Source organism: Phocoena sinus, chromosome 13, assembly GCF_008692025.1.
Source record: "Phocoena sinus isolate mPhoSin1 chromosome 13, mPhoSin1.pri, whole genome shotgun sequence".
Taxonomy (NCBI): domain Eukaryota; kingdom Metazoa; phylum Chordata; class Mammalia; order Artiodactyla; family Phocoenidae; genus Phocoena; species Phocoena sinus.
In genome coordinates, this window is record NC_045775.1 from 65,659,536 (window position 1) to 65,675,412 (window position 15,877).

The window sequence follows — 15,877 nt, forward strand, 5'->3', positions numbered from 1 at the left end:
TACAACAAACTCCAGCTCATATTTATGGAGCACTTACTATATGTGGGGCACTGGTTTAAGCCCTTTACCTGCATAGTGTGAAGAGTGTGTGTTTTGCAGTTCAGACGTCTGTGTGAATACTGGCTTACCACTCATTAGCTGTGTGACTTTGGGCAAACTGCTTAGCCTCTCTGTGCCTCCATTTCTTTGCCTGGAAAATAGGGTAATACCAGTACTAACTTAATAAGGTCCTCATAAAAGTTAAATGACTAAAAATATAAAATGCAAAAATTGAGCCATGTCCTGGCACAGAGTAGCCACTCGGCACTAAGATGAACAATCGTGATCCTATTAGTTAATCACACTTCTCTGCAGAGAAGGCAGACTACTTCTTCCTATTTTGTTAATAAGGCTTTGAGAGACTGAGTCAATGTGCTCAAGGTCACAGAATTAAGTGGCAGAACTAGGATTTGAATGCAGGCAGACTGACTCCAAAGTCAGCAAGCTTAACCACCAGCATGAGGACAGCACTGTGCTAGGTCCAGGTTCAAAGAAACAAGTCAGGGGATGAACAAGAGATCCCTATACAGAACAGTAAACACTGTAAGAAAGAGACACTGAAAGAAAAAATGGGGAAGGATGGCTGGTGCTAGGGTAGCAGGGAGGGACAGAACCGAACCATCTGCAGGAACTGAATAATGCTTCATCCAGCAGGGGACTTGAGCTCTAGTCTCAAAGAATAACAAGCAATTTGTCAGCCATGGAGGAAGAAGGGCATTCCAAAAAGTCAACACCTAGAATACCAGAAGAATAGTGAGTTGGGTGGAATGGAAAGTGCATACAGGAAGTGTCATAAGGTGAGGCTGGGAAGGTAAGTTGAGGCCACAGGCATGTAGGCCAATGTCTGTGGTTAGATTTTATTCTGTAACACAGTGATTCTCAAACTTTAATATGCACAGGATCTACCTCTGGTGCTTGGAAAACATGTTCACATGTGCAGATTCCCATCCCTTCTGTTGGGGGGTAGGGGCAACACTTACATGTTAACAGTCAAAAATGTTTTCAGACATTGCCAGATGTCATTTGGGAGGCAAAATCAAAACCCCAGTTAAGAGCCACTTCTCCCATCCCTACTTTACAGATGAGGAAATCCAGCCACAGAAAACTACAGAAAGTCCTCATCCAGGATTCAAATGCTGGAGGTCCCACTCCAGGGTCTGGGTTAGCCAACAAGCCTAATAGCCTTATGGGGAGAAAGACTCAAGCCAGCCTTCTGGGGAAGAATTACATTATTTGCTGACAGACTGGATGATGGGTAGAGGATGAAAGAGTAAGGCTCCAAGGTGAAACTTCAGTGCTTGTCACTGAATTGTGAGGATAGTAGGTACTAAATAAATCATTTGGATTTGAATAGAACCAAGATGTATTTGCTCAAAATGGAAAAAGCCTGGTTCCTCATGGTATGACCCAGCGGTAGGTGTTGGGATTCTGCTCAGACTGCAGAGAGGAACTCTCTGTAGGGCTGGGTGTGGGTTGTGCGGTACAAACCAGCTGATTCACAAATCCTGGCTGGGCCCCTTCCCAGGTATGTGACCCCGGTAGCATTATTTAACCTCTGTGCGCCTCATTTTGCCCCTACTCAGAGGGGCACAGAGGTTAAAGTAGGGATAGGAGTCCCTACTCAGAGCCTTAATATGAGCACTCAGGCAGTGAATAAGAGCAAAATGGCAAGTTAGCACGAAGTTTCCTCGCCTATCCTTCCAAGCCAGCCTCATTACCGTCACGCGAGTCCCACATCCAGTGTTCCTACCCACCCCCACACCCCAATCCTTGGGAAGCCCAGTCAGAGCTGCAAGAAGCTGACCGCGTCCCTCTCCACGAGCAGAGCGTCTCCCTGAGGATTTAAGGGGCGCCAACGACCTTGTCACTCCCCAATCCGCTTTGATTTCGGGGTCCCGGGGGTCGCCAAAAGCACGCGGCCAGCTGAGTGCCTCGAAAGGTAAATGAGATTGAAGAGAGCCATGGAAATTTCGGACAGATCCGCCTCCGGCAGGCCCGGGGTCAAAGCCAGTCACTGTCGCCGGCCCGCACGCTCAGCCCCTGGTCCCAGGGGCGGAGAAGGAGAGAGGCGCTGAGATTGGGGAAGGACTCGCTCTCGGAAGCCAGGCTGCATTAGCAAGGAGCAGAGAGTTGTTGGGTCCAGAAAAAGGAGCCAGGGGGCGGGGGGAAGGGGCTGGGGAAGCAACAGGAAAGTAAGAGGAAGAGAGAGAGTAAAAACAAGCGCTGGGAAGCAAAGTTCCCTGGGGGACCCAGGCTACAACACCTGGCAGGGGGTCAGGAACAAAGCAGAGGCTACAGGTCAGAAGTGCTCTGGGTGTTTCCGAAGAAGGGGTGTTCCGGGCAGACCAGGGCCCGCTGGGGATGCCAGGAGCCCCTACGCCCTTAGCGCTCTCACCGGCGCCGCTTACCTTCGCCAGAGCCACCGGGGACGCGCACTTCCGGGGTCCTTGCTCTGGGACCAGGAGCCGATCACTAAGGCGAGGACACAACAAAGCTGTGGCCAGGCTTTGGACCGGCACTGGCGCCTCGGAAAGAAATCCCAGGGGAGACACGACGAGGCGGGCGCGGGGCGCTGGGTCTCGGCCTGGGCACTCACGGGCAGCGGTAGTGAGCCCCGCAGACGCTGGAGAAGCACGAGTCAGTGGGAGGAAAAGGTTGTGTCATTTCCTTCGGTCTTCCCCCTCCACTCCACCCACTCCGCTCCGGACCTGCCCTCCTTCCCCCCTCCCCCCTCCCCAAGCCAGTGGCCCATGTGGGCTCTGGAAAGACACGAAACTTCAATGGCTGCCGCAAGCGGCGCCTCCCTCCGCGTCAAGTTAGTTCTAGCTCCGGAACTCCAGCCTGACCCGCGCACTTCTATGGAAGTTTCTCCATCGGCTGTCCGCAGGCTCTTGCCTTTCCCGCTGCGGGGACGAGCCCATATTTGAAAGCAGACCTCCAAGCTGCTTCCAGCATCCATCCTCTCCTTCCTGTCCCATCACCTGCTCTGAGCCCTTTTTTTGTTGTTTGTTTGTTTTTTTGGTTTTTGTTTTGTTTTGGCCGTGCTGCAGAGCATGCGGTATCTTAGTTCCTCCCAGGAGGGATGGAAACCATTGCCCCTGCAGTGGAAGCTTGGAGTCTTAACCACTGGACCGCCGGGAAGTCCCTGAGCCTATATTAAGCTACAGGAAATAATACTTACTTTGTTGAATTTGATCGACTTTTTTTTCTCCAACTGGAGAATTTAAAACCTAAAACATAATTTCGAAGGATTGTTCATTTTGATCCGAAGGAGAGCAGCTGAGGTCTTTGGCCTTACTCATTCAGAGTTGGGGTTTTCTTTCTTAAATTGAACACCTACTTTATTTAAGAGCCTGATAGGTGCTGAGCTGGGCTCTGGGAACTTAGAAAAGAACCAATAGGGCATGTTGCTCCTAGACAATCGTCATATGTAACTAGTGCAGGCAGAGAAGAGGTCCAGGGATTCTGTGGTCTCTTAAGGGATAGGTCAAGGACTGGAAGAGCTTTCCACAGAGTAAAAACGGCATGCACAGAGCCAAGGAGGAATGGGAAAGCCCCATCAGGAGGTGGTCTAGCAGAGAACACAGCCAGGATGGGGAGTGATGGTGGGTGAACATGGAGAATGTTGACCAGTCTACCAAGAAAGGATAGGAGCTGCAGAGAACAGTGGGGTTGAGTTGACAAGAAATAGTGACCAAGAGCGGATAGGGTGCAGATGAGTGGATGAAGGAAAGAGGTAATTTCCAGGCCTCTGGCTGGAGTACCTAGTGAGTGACCAGTGGATAACCAGAATCCAGAGCATCTTCTGGAGATGCTATTCCAAGTGTGGTCTGGGGACTGACAGTATTTTTTTTTTTTTTTTGCAGTATGCGGGCCTCTCACTGTTGTGGCCTCTCCCGTTGCGGAGCACAGGCTCCGGATGCACAGGCTCAGTGGCCACGGCTCACGGGCCCAGCCGCTCCGCGGCATGTGGGATCTTCGCGGATCAGGGCACGAACCCGTGTCCCCTGCATCGGCAGGCGGACTCTCAACCACTGTGCCACCAGGGAAGCCCGGGACTGGCAGTATTAACATGAACTGGGAGCTTGTTAGAAGTGGGAACTTTCCAGCCCCACTTAACCTACTGAATCAGAATCTGAATTTTAACAAGATCCCCAGATAATTCAAATGTGCATTAGAGTTTTGGAAGCACTGATCTCTAGACCACTGTGTATTAGAATGACTGGATATTAGACTGTGGAGCCCTGACCATACTTTAGAAACACATGGAGAGCTTTAAAAACCAATATGAGTGGGCTTCCCTGGTGGCAAGACTAGTTATCTCCCTCTCATACAGAGGCAAGTGGTCTGCTGGAAAGGGCGCTTTATTCCTAAACTAATCAGAACCAGATTCTAGCCTCAGATGGCCACTAAAGTACTGTCTGAACTTGGGGCAAGTACTCCCCTCTCAGGCCTCAGTTTTCTTATATGTAAAATGCACACATGACCAACTCCAGATTTCACCCACAAGGTGCCATGATCAGAGCTCCTCCTAACTCTCTAGCTTTATCAGAAGGCAGATGGAAAAGTGATACTGAGAAGTGGGTTTTCCTGGTGTAACACTATTCGTACCAGCCTGGTGCAACTGCCACGCATAAACACCAGAGATCAGAGAATTGTGTACTGAGCAAGGGCAACACACATAAGTGATGCTCAGTAAATGTGTACTAAGTATATAAATACATGAATGAATAAATAACAGTCAGTGGCATAGACTTTCCATGGATTGGCCCTAACCCAGAACATATTCACTTGCTTCCTAATCTAGAGGAAGGAGTCTGAAATTTGGAAGCACTCTGACCCATGAGCCTAGCTTTGGATTTAAAACTACTACTATTAATAACTACTAACATTTGTTGAATGCCTAGTACACACCAGGCATTGGGCTGAATGCTCTGCTTAGGATAACCTCATTTCATTATAATGAAGAAGATACTGTTGAACCTCTGCTGTCCAACTGGTTTCAGGAATCACAGATATAACAGGATGAGAGCTGCCATCTAGGACAGCTTCTGCCTCTGGTTCTGCAACTGGGCATAAGTGGCCAGAGAGCCCTCTTGGGGGTCTTTGGGGTCACTCTCCAGAGAGATCAACCTGAGGGAAGGGCTTTGGAGTGACTGCTCCAGGGTCCTATAGAAACCAGTGCTCCCAGAAGCTATCTCAGGAGACCTGTGAACTATGGTTAAGCCTTGGACAGGAACTCTTCAAAGCTACCCACTTCATGGTTGCATGTGTGTGCATTTACTGCCTTACTTATAAGAGCCAAACCCGGCACCAGTCCTTTTCACATATATTTTTCTTAACCCTCACAGCATCCTGACATGTTAAGTACTCTTGTTTTCACTTTTTATAAATGAGAAAACTGAGATGTCATGAAGTGAAAATCTGTTTGTCCCTGAAATCCAAGTTTCTCAAGTGGTACACTTTGCTACCACCACTGTCTGCATGTACCACCACCGTTTTGCCGCCACCCTGCTACTTTGATAGAAAGGAGAGTCCTCATTTCAGGTCCTATTCACTTATTACAGTTACACATCATCAAAACTCTCTGTGACCCATTTTCCCACCTGTAAAATAAGTTGTCCTTGATTGCCCTTTTAATAAGACACTATGTGTGCTTTGATCCTCCATAGCCTGAGATGGGATGACAAGAGATAAACCATAGACTGTTACGAGAAACCAAATGTATGGGGGAGATTTATCCCAAAATTAGAGGGGCCAGTACTTCACTAATACCACAACTATCATTAAAGAGGGAATCCTCTATTTTCCATCTCTAGGGGGATATAACTAAAGCATAGCATTACATAGCATTTCAGACTTTAGATCTGATGTAAGGAGGAGCATTAAGTCCCTTTGCTAGACTGTGGCAGATGCTCAGGGGCTATTTTGTGAAGTTTCCCCTGGTTATGGGAGAGCTGACTGGCCTTACGGCTGAAGTGGATAGGAACACAATCTGGGATTGAGATCCACAGGATGAGCAGGCAGGAACAGAGGCAGGAGGGAGTCTATGTGCACAGGAACAGCCTCAGCTCCAGTTATAGGCAGGGGTGGGGAATTAGAAGTGGAAGAGTGTTCATCCCAGGAAACCAGGATCTGAAGTAACTACTTCATGCCTGGGTCCAGGCCCAGGGCTGTGAACTAAGCTCTCAGTGTAAGCATTCTTGGTGATGTGTCAGCAGGCTTGGTCCTCCCTGCACAGTGTGCAGGGCTCCCAAGGCGCTGGTGGTAAGAGCAGGGCTCCACCATCCTGCACACTGGTGTCCTGGCCAGCAGCAGGACCTCTGACTCATGGAAGAGGTCTAGTCCCCAGAGCCCCTTCATTTAACACAAAAGAGAAGTGGTAGTTTTAACCCTCAGTGGCATTTCTTCAGCAGCACTAATGTCATGATGCTGGGATTTGGTAGGAGAATCCCTAAGTCCACATCATTGCTGAACCCTATCGATCAACTTTGACAAGTACCCCAGACACATTTCTGCTGCTTCCACTTCCTAAACTCCCATTTGTGTTTGCATGATAGCAATTTGATGATTTTACACAAAGCTCATTGCGGCGAATTTTTACTGGTACTGGTTTTTGCCTCAAACAAAAATATGACCCCAAACTTTGGTTATTTCCATTTTACAGATGAGGAAACGAAGGCACAGCACCCAAAAGGGGGACAACAAAACAAAACTGATCTACCAACTCAACTAAGGTAAGACCTTCAGGCCCCTGTGGTTTTGCCCCAAAATTATGAGCCACTTAAGGTACTACACAATTCCTGCAGTGGAATATGTCCAGATATGTCCTCACCCAAAATCATATGGCCCTGTGTAGCCTGTTTATCAATGCAGTTCAGTTTAACTGCCATTTCCTGGAGACCACCTGCCCTTCACAAGGAATTGTCCTAGACATTGTAGGTGACCTTACTGCACGTTACACTCAATCCTAACCTGGGGAATATTTTGAAATTACAAGCTGGGCTCTAGACCAGATCAATTGAATCATAATCTCTAGGTGTGGAGCCCATTTTTTTTAACCTCTGCAGATAATTAAAATGTACAGTCAGGATTAAGAACCACTTCCGTAGGAAATGCAGAGATGAAGCCTAGGTCCTAACAGATAAGGAGTTTGCAAAGTAAGTAAGGCGCTCAGTTTAGTAATGGATGATCACCAAAAGTCATCAGGAAAAGGAAAATATCAAAATCTCTCTCTTGACCAAAGCATGTTAAGATAATACCAAACTAACAAAAATCCCTGGATTTATCTCAGCCTTGAGCGGGTAATATCATCATCACATGGTCAAGAGTAGGAAATCTGGTTCTGTCTCAAGAAAGTACAAATGATTGAAACCAGAATTCTTTTCCCTTCTCTTATCGAACTGCTATTTACAAGAAGCATTCAAACATCAAGCACTTATGAATTCCAGAAGTAGTAAATAATCTCTAGGAGCTCAGAGCAAGGCAGTCATGTAAACAAATAATGAAAGACAAAGGAAATTGCCTCATGGCCTGATGAGAGGCTAATGGATGCGCAGACAGCGACATCAATGTGTCACCATTACTGATGTCACTTTAGGAAAATCAGGAGGCTGAGTTTTTTTTTAAATGTTCTATCTTACAGTCATTTCATATTTATTCATCTTAACAAAAGTGAGCCTGAAAATATTGTTTAAAATATTAGGGGAAGCAGGACAATTTATCTCTCTCTTTGCTTCTTTGTTTCTTCCTTCCTTTCATTAACCAGGTGGCATTTAAGAATTCATTCACTTCACAACTACCTGCTGAAATGACACTAGTCATATGATAGTATTAGCTACTAACACCTCCTAGACACCAAAGGTTGAAGAACGCAGCACCATACATTTACAGCCAGACCTTTCACCAACTTTTTACAAGGTCTAATGGATGCCTTTAATCACCAAATAAATCAGGATTGACGGTTATGCTCTCCTTAGTTTCCAGAGGTAGATAATAAAATTAACGTTCCCAGGCCTTCTCTTCCTTTTCAAAAAGTGAAGTTTTGCCTGTACAGAGGAATATAAGGGGGTGCTGGACACACTAGTCAAAAAATTTTTTAGTAAAACCAGAAAGCACAGGGAACTTGAGCCACACAGCTGAGCACCACCCCCGCAACTGGCCCCCCAGTGTTCTAATCACCTCCCCCACCTTTCTTAAAATGTTATGTGTCCAAAAGGGATGAAATAATGAGGAAAAAGCATCAACTAAGGATGTCTTTACTCTATTGCGAAGTGGAAGCTTATCTCTCATTGAATTAATTCCTCATGGGCCCAGTGAGAAGAGTAGAAATCTAAATCCTTTTGGCTCAACCACTTTACCTTGCTTGAGGCAACAGAGTAGAAATCAAAATATTTCTCTCGCCAGTTTCTGCTGCCCAATACAACATTACCTGTGATTAGTGATAGGTTTTTTTTTTTTAAATTGAGGTAAAGTTGTTTTGCGATGTTGTGTTGATTTCTACTGTACAGCAAAGTAGAGTCCCCTGTGCTATCCAGCAGGTTCTCATTAGTTATCTATTTTATATATATTAGTGTATATATGTCAATCCTAGAGTGAAGTAAGTCAGACAGAGAAAAACAAATATCATATATTAATACATATATGTGGAATCTAGAAAAATGGTACAGATGAACCAGTTTGCCAGGCAGAAATAATGATAGGTTTTGAATCAAAACATATTCACCAGTTAAACCATAAACATAGCTGAGTGTAAATTTTGCTTCTTTTATTCCCTCTGTTTTCCATAGGGAGATTCTCATCCTTTTGCTGAAACCTCCTTTACTTTTTTCATCTTGGTTAACAAGGTTAAGTAAGTATGAGTGTAACTTTACTAAATCATTCATACAAAACACTCTCTTTCTAACCTACAGGAAGTCGCTGTAAAACTGAGAGGTTTTAATTATAAGAAATGAGACAATGGAATCATGAAACATGCCTAGTAAAGTTGCTAATAGTTCTGCTTTAAGAAAAAGCAAGTTATGTCTCTATCCACAACTTATATGACCCTAAACAATTGTCTATAATATAAATGTCTTTTTTATAGTGAAAATACCATTGACTCATTATAAAATTAAGACATTCTGCTATAAGTAATTTTAGTCCCACAACCTATTAAAAAGTACACTTCATATGTAGCAAACTACTAAAAGTCATTTTTAGAGGAATAAAAAACAGTAGAGCTCAAAATAAAGTATAAAATTTGTGTTACAGTAGCTCAATCTAACAGCATAACTGAACTAAACTCTGAGCCTTATTCAGTACTCCTTTACGAGACTGCCTACAACTCTTCCAAATTCCTCAAAGACTTGTCTCCTGTGACTCTGTGAAAGGTGTGAGCTTGAGAAATTAGTAGAGTGATTTGGTCTGAAAGATAAATAGGCAAACACAGGACAGATGACAAAACATACCAAACTATACATTTCTTTGAAGACTGTGCACTAACCAGAGCAGATGGTTGAGGTAACCCTGAACTTCTTAAAACCCTACAGTACATTCATTTAATCAGCTCTCTGATTCATAAATTTCATAGTAGCAAGTTCTGGAACATGGTGTCCTTATGCACAGGTGTGCTAGACCTAATCAAACCAAATGGATGACACTCTGTTCATTACCCCAGTGCCCAAATTGGAGTGATTTCCATTCTTAAACTGATGCCCGTATCCAGCAACCAGTCAGCCTCCGGTGTCTGGACACAGCTAATGGAGTTGAGGGACCTACTTTGGATGTACACAAGGAGTCTAAGTTTATGGTCCTAACAGTAGAAGAGATAATAAATGAAAAGCTGATTCATTTGTTTCAACAGAAGGTCCATACTAGGAATCCTTTAAATTAGCAAGTTTGATTACTGCATTTAAAATATGACCCATTTGATTTATGTTTAAATGGTTTACTATACTTCTCAGAAACACAGAGTTTAGTTGTACTGAGATGTGCAGAGTAACAGCTTCCACGCAGATGTATGACCTCAACCCCTTGGGCACATGGGAGGTTTGGTCAGTCAGGGGGTTCTTCTCTGTGCTTCAGGCCTCTGCTTGCCAGACTTCCTTCCTTGTTCTAATTTCTCTTCCCTCATCTCTGATCTTCCCATTCCCTCCTTCCCCTAAATCTTGAAGATGCTTAAGCCCTCCTCATCATTTGAAATACATAAATAAATCACCCATTTATAGGTATTTTTCCATATCTTTATTTCTTTTCCAAATTTCTCAAACAAATGGGTGTATTTATTATCACTTTCTCAACCTCCATCCAATTGTCAACTCACTGTAGTCTGGTTTCTGACCCCCAACACACCACTGAAATTGCCCTCATTCGAGTCAAAAATAGCCTACAAATTTCAAAATCCAGTGGCTGTCCCTGAGCTTGTGTTGGTACCTCTCTGCAGTATTGTCCACCGTTGGCTACTTTCTTCTTCACAAACTCTTCTCCTTCACTTCTGCACTTTCCCATCTCCTAGATTCCTTCCTACCTTTGTGGTCATTCCTCCTTTGTGACCTTCCTTAACTGGCTTTAATTCATAATAAATGCACATATTCACATTACTAGCATCGTTTGGGGGTTGCCCACCTCTTACAGGATAAAGTCTAGACATCTTAGCATGGGATTCAAAGCCCTTCAGGGTCAGCCTCCACCCATTCTATAACAATCTATCATGCTTCGGCTGTATCAACCTCTTTACCGTCTCCCAAACATGTCATGCTATTTCATACTTCTGTACCTTTGTACAGAATGTTCTCAACTCCACCCCCATACTCCACTGAGGAATTCCAGCTCATCTTTTAAGACTCAGAATAAAGATGAGCAATTCTGGAAACACTTCCTTGCCTCCAAATAGAGGCAGTGCTTCCTCCTGATTCCCTGGCATCTGTGACATGTCTTCATTGTGAACTCTGCAATGTGTCTCTTCACCCGTGAGGGCAACAGGTGCTTGTTCATCTCTTTGTCTCCAGAGTTTTCACAGTGCCTAGCACCTAGTAGGTGCTACTACATGATTAGGATGCAAGAACTATCACACTTCTCTTATTTCTCTAAATTGAATTTAATTTTCCCTGAGCGCTTTACTCCCTCCATAGGGAAATTTAATCTCAGTCATTATTAGGTACTTCCCAGAGTCAGGGGTAGGTCCCTGGTGACTTGTACCATACAGAACATGCAAAGAGGGGCCTCTTCTCTCTATACTGATTACCACATCCAGGCTTATTTTCCAAGCCTGCGTGGAACAAGGAGACAGGTACTTCTGAGGCCTGGGACATGAGATTTTTTTCACAGGGGTTCTCAAGGCCACAGACTCTAATGTTTGGTTGTTTCTACTCTACCCCTCTCCCCTCCTGCCCTTCAGCAGCCCTTGTTGTGAGTGCTGTGGGAAAGCAGGGTCCAGACATTCATACTTGATGAACACCCTCTGTGATCTTGTTCTTTCTTTCCTTTACAGGGACTTCCCTAGCTTCCAGTCAGGATGTGTACCCTCAGAAACCCAAAGCTCCCACTCCAGCCCCAGCGCAATTCCCCTCAATCAGCATAGGTGACCAAAGCAAAACCAAAAAACATGGGCTTCTTCTTCTACTAGAATGTCTGTTTTCAACCAGCAACGAAAAAGCCCCCAAAGACAAGGGTCTTCCTACCCTCTTGAGGCAGAGGAGAGAAGAGCACTGACAACAAAGAGAAGAAGACACGAAAACATTTCTCAATAAATTATCATGCCACATAACACTCAATGAATTTGTTCAATTAATTAAAAGCAGAAATGTCCATGAAGAAAACATGAATGAAATTGCTCTCCCAAAGAAAGACACCTCCACTTAGCAGGCCTCCTCACTTAGCCTAAGCCTCTTCATTGCTTCCCTGGGGATGGAGGCCTAAAATCTCTGGATCCCCCCATCTATGGCACAGGGACACCACTCACATGGCTGAGTTAATTTAAGCTGCTGACTTGGATTGCTGACATGGGCATTTGTAACAGCTGTATTAACCCACTTTCTCTCATGGTTGATTTTAATCTCTTTAAATTTTGCCCAGCCAGTGAGAAAACTGAAAGCATAGTTGAGAGGGGATGGGAGATAGAAGTTGCAGGTCATAAGCTGAGTGGTGGTCAAATCCTATGGAAGGAAGCAAACACGTGTATAATCCTTTCAGGAAAACAAGTATTACTGGAGAGGAGAAAGCTGCCAATGTAACTTTGTTCTAAGAATAAATAGCACATTTTTTCCTCAGTGTTTGCTTTTCTCTCTTTGATCCCCTTGAAGCCCTCTGGAACTGCTGACCCAGAAATTTTTCTCCCCTCTGAGGCTGGAGAGAAGGAGCCACAAACCCTCTCTTGAGATTCCTCAAATGGAGACATAAATAGGGGCTCCCAGGCAATGCTGGAGCCAAGAGGCCTATGGAAGCCTAGGATCCAGATATTTTAGTGAAGTTTAATCACCACAAATATGCCACTGTGTTTCCAAACATAGCTGTCATGATACCGAGAAGCTGTTTAAAAGGGAATAATAATGGAAAGGGTCTATGACCAAGGCCACTGAGAGTCATGGGAGTTTGAAAAACAAAAAGAAAAAGCAGATCTCAAGTGGGTTAATGTTTAGCTTTAGTCCTAGGCAGTGGTAAATGTCTGCACGCAGATAAGCTGACTAGAGCATACCCTCACCATGGGAGTTTATGATTCAAATACTCTAGAAACCACAGTCCCTAGTTACATAGTTTTCCCCTTTTTTCCCAGACAGCTTCATTTCAAGGGGGTTGTAGGCAGGATGTTACCAGTGAAAGATAAGGGCCTTGGCCTCAAATAGATCTGCATTCAGTTCTGGTTTTTCTACTTACCAGTTGTAAAATAAAGCAAATTAAGTACTTGGTTTCCTTGTCAGATGGGAATAATAATACTTATAGAATGGTCATCAAAAATATATGAAATGATATATGTAAACTTAGCATTGTGGTTGGCTCTAAGTGTTCAATAAATACCAATTCCCTTCCATCACTCCTCCCCACAATATAACATTCAAATCAGAAAATACTTACTAGGCACTGATCAACGCTCAAAGCCAAGACATATAAATCCCACTCAGTGGGAAACTACATACAAAATGAGTATTCAGATCTGGAAAGTGTCAAGTAACAGGTACACTCAGCCTTCCACATCCACAAGTTCCATATCTGTGGATTCAACCAACTGCAGATTGAAAATACTAAAAAAAAAAAAAAAAAAAGCCACAATGTTCCAAAAAGCAAAACCTGAATTTGCTGCACACTCCAGCAACTATTTACATAGCATTTACATTCTATTAGATATTATAAGTAATCTAGAGATTACACAGGAGACTATGTAATGGTCATATGCAAATACTATGCCATTTTATATAAGGGACTTGAGCCTCCAAAGATTTTGGTATCTGTGAGGGGAACCAGTCCCCTGCAGATACCAATGGATGGTTGTATGGTCATAAAACTTCACAGCACTGATCAATGTCCAATCCTGACAGTCAGTCCTAGGATCCCCCAGAGGGTAGAGGTATCTGAGGGAAAACTTTATGAAGAGGGATAGGCTTGCTCTAGACAGAGAGGTAAGAAAGAATCAGACATATTTTGGAAAGTTCATAGACTTACCTTGCTTCATAGGATCTTCTTGAGTGATTTTGGGAGGTATTTGGAATGGAAATTGGGAAATGTGGTAGCTTAAATATGAGGGCAAATTCTTTGTCTCTATCCCTATCTAAGGGAGACTTTGCTACTCCTAATTTTGAGTCTGGGCTGGTTCTGTGACTGATTAACAAACAGAATGTAGCAGAAATAATGCCATGCCAGTTCTGGGCCTAGGCTTTAAGAGAATAAGTGGTTTTCACTTCCTGCTTCTTGGAACTTTTGCTTTTGAGACGCTGACTCTTTGAATCCAGCCACCATGCTGTGAGATGTTCAAGTCATATGGAAAAGCCATTTGTAGGCTTTTTGATCAAAGCCCCAACTGAGCTCCCAGCCAACAGACAATATTAAGAACAGCCAAGTGAATGAGCCATCTTGCATATCCCAACCCAAAAAAGCCCCCAGATGACTGCAGTCAATACCACATGGAACAGGTCTACTCAACTGATCCCAGTCAACTCACAGAATTGCAAGAGATAATAAAATGGTCTTGTTGTTAGATACAAATTTTAGAAGTGGTGTGTTATACAATAATAGATATTCGAAACAGGAAGGGACTTGAGGGAGGCATTGAATGATAAACACCAAGCTCACACTTTATCATTATCCTCATATCCTCATGATTATCACCATCATCATCATAGAAACCATTAATGAATGATCACTATGGGCCAGACACTACGTTGTAAATTTTTAATATACTTTTAAAATTTAACCTGTTTATAAACCTGTGTGGTAGGTACTATTATTCTTACTTAATAGAAAACTAAAATTTAGAAATCTTTAGAAATTTGCTCAAGATTATACAGCCAGAAAATAGTAGAGGTGGGATTCAACCAGTTACATTCTGACAGCTCTCAAACCTGCCATCTTCTTTCTGCAGGAAGAATAAGCAGTGGACATGCTGAGAACCTTGGGAGATGCAAACAACTCTTCCAGCTGGGAATTGGCAACCAGTTTGAAAAACACAAGATGGCTTGACTTAAATAATTCCAGGCAAGAAAATGACAATGGACCTGACTCACACTGCACAGGGACTGTATAGGTACATAAGACAAATTGAGAAGAATTAAAATGAAAAGTTTTTTTCATAAGCTTTTGTTCAGGAAAATGGAAGCCACTTGTATTAGTTGTCTATTTCTGCATAATCACCTTCCCCCAAAAAACTTAGTTGCTTATAATAACAATAATCAATTATTATCTGTATCCATGGGCCAGGAATTTGCACGTGGCTCAACTGGGAAATACTAGCTTGCTGTCTCTCATGAGGTTGACTGGGGTTTAAGTCATCTGAAGACTTGCTTGGAACTAGAGGGTCCATTCAAAGCAACTCACTCGCATGGCTGACAGGTTGGTGCTGGTTTTTAGTAGAAGGCCTCAGTTCCTCATCAAGTGGGCCTCTCCACAGGGCTGTTTGCGTCTCCTTATGAATTGAAAACTGGCTTCTCCCAGAGCAAACTTTCCAAAGGTCAAGATGCAAGCCACAACACCTTTTCTGACCTAGCTTCAGAAGTCACACACCAGCCCTTCCACCTGATTCTATGGGTTACACAGAGCCATCCCTGATTCAGTCTGGAAGGGAGGTTCACAAGCAATCTTTGGGGGCCATCTTGGAGGCTGACTACCACACTCCTTGATCTACTCCAAGTACTAAAGTTTTAAAATGGGATATTTGAGGGTTTCGTATCTGTTTGCAGGACTAGGGAGCAAAGGTCAAGCAGGCTATTTGTGACAATCTCAGCCTGCATCACCATCGTAAGAGGTTCTAAAGAGCTTACTTGGACACTGCTTCAAATATCAGAAAACTTTGAGAAATTCCTACCATGCATCTTAGCCAGAAACTATGCAGTGAGAGATTCTCTAGAGGCTACTGCTGGCTGTCTCAACTGCCTACAGTATAGTACCCAAGAAGTTCATTCAGAAGAATACCCTGAAGTTGCTGAGAGCCTCACATCTGCTTCCAGAGAGTGTGGCCCTTCCTACTCCTCTGCCTTCCAATCTTATGCAAATGCCTCGCATTGACTGATGCTACCCTGGAATCATAGAGAAAAGGGAATTCTGGGGAATGTCATTTCTAGCTTCTCCTTCTTAATGCAGGGAAGCAGGTGGTAGTATTGCTGAGCTGACCACAGATAATCCAGCTGAGACTTTGGGAAGTTTTCAGTCAATG

At 43.9% G+C, this 15,877-nt stretch overlaps 1 protein-coding gene across 4 annotated transcripts in view; it reads right to left on the reverse strand.

The window, feature by feature from the left end:
* EVA1A (eva-1 homolog A, regulator of programmed cell death) overlaps positions 1–2,752 on the reverse strand; it is a 78,104-nt gene extending 75,352 nt beyond the window's left edge. For 2 of the 4 annotated variants that reach the window (XM_032653477.1, XM_032653479.1), the window contains exon 1: positions 2,448–2,694. The gene's annotated coding sequence lies outside the window, so the exon portion shown is untranslated. Of the gene's footprint in view, positions 1–2,447 lie in introns of all 4 variants that reach the window. The other 2 variants (XM_032653475.1, XM_032653476.1) reach the window with 2 other exon arrangements.
* Between the last annotated feature and the right edge of the window lie 13,125 nt (positions 2,753–15,877).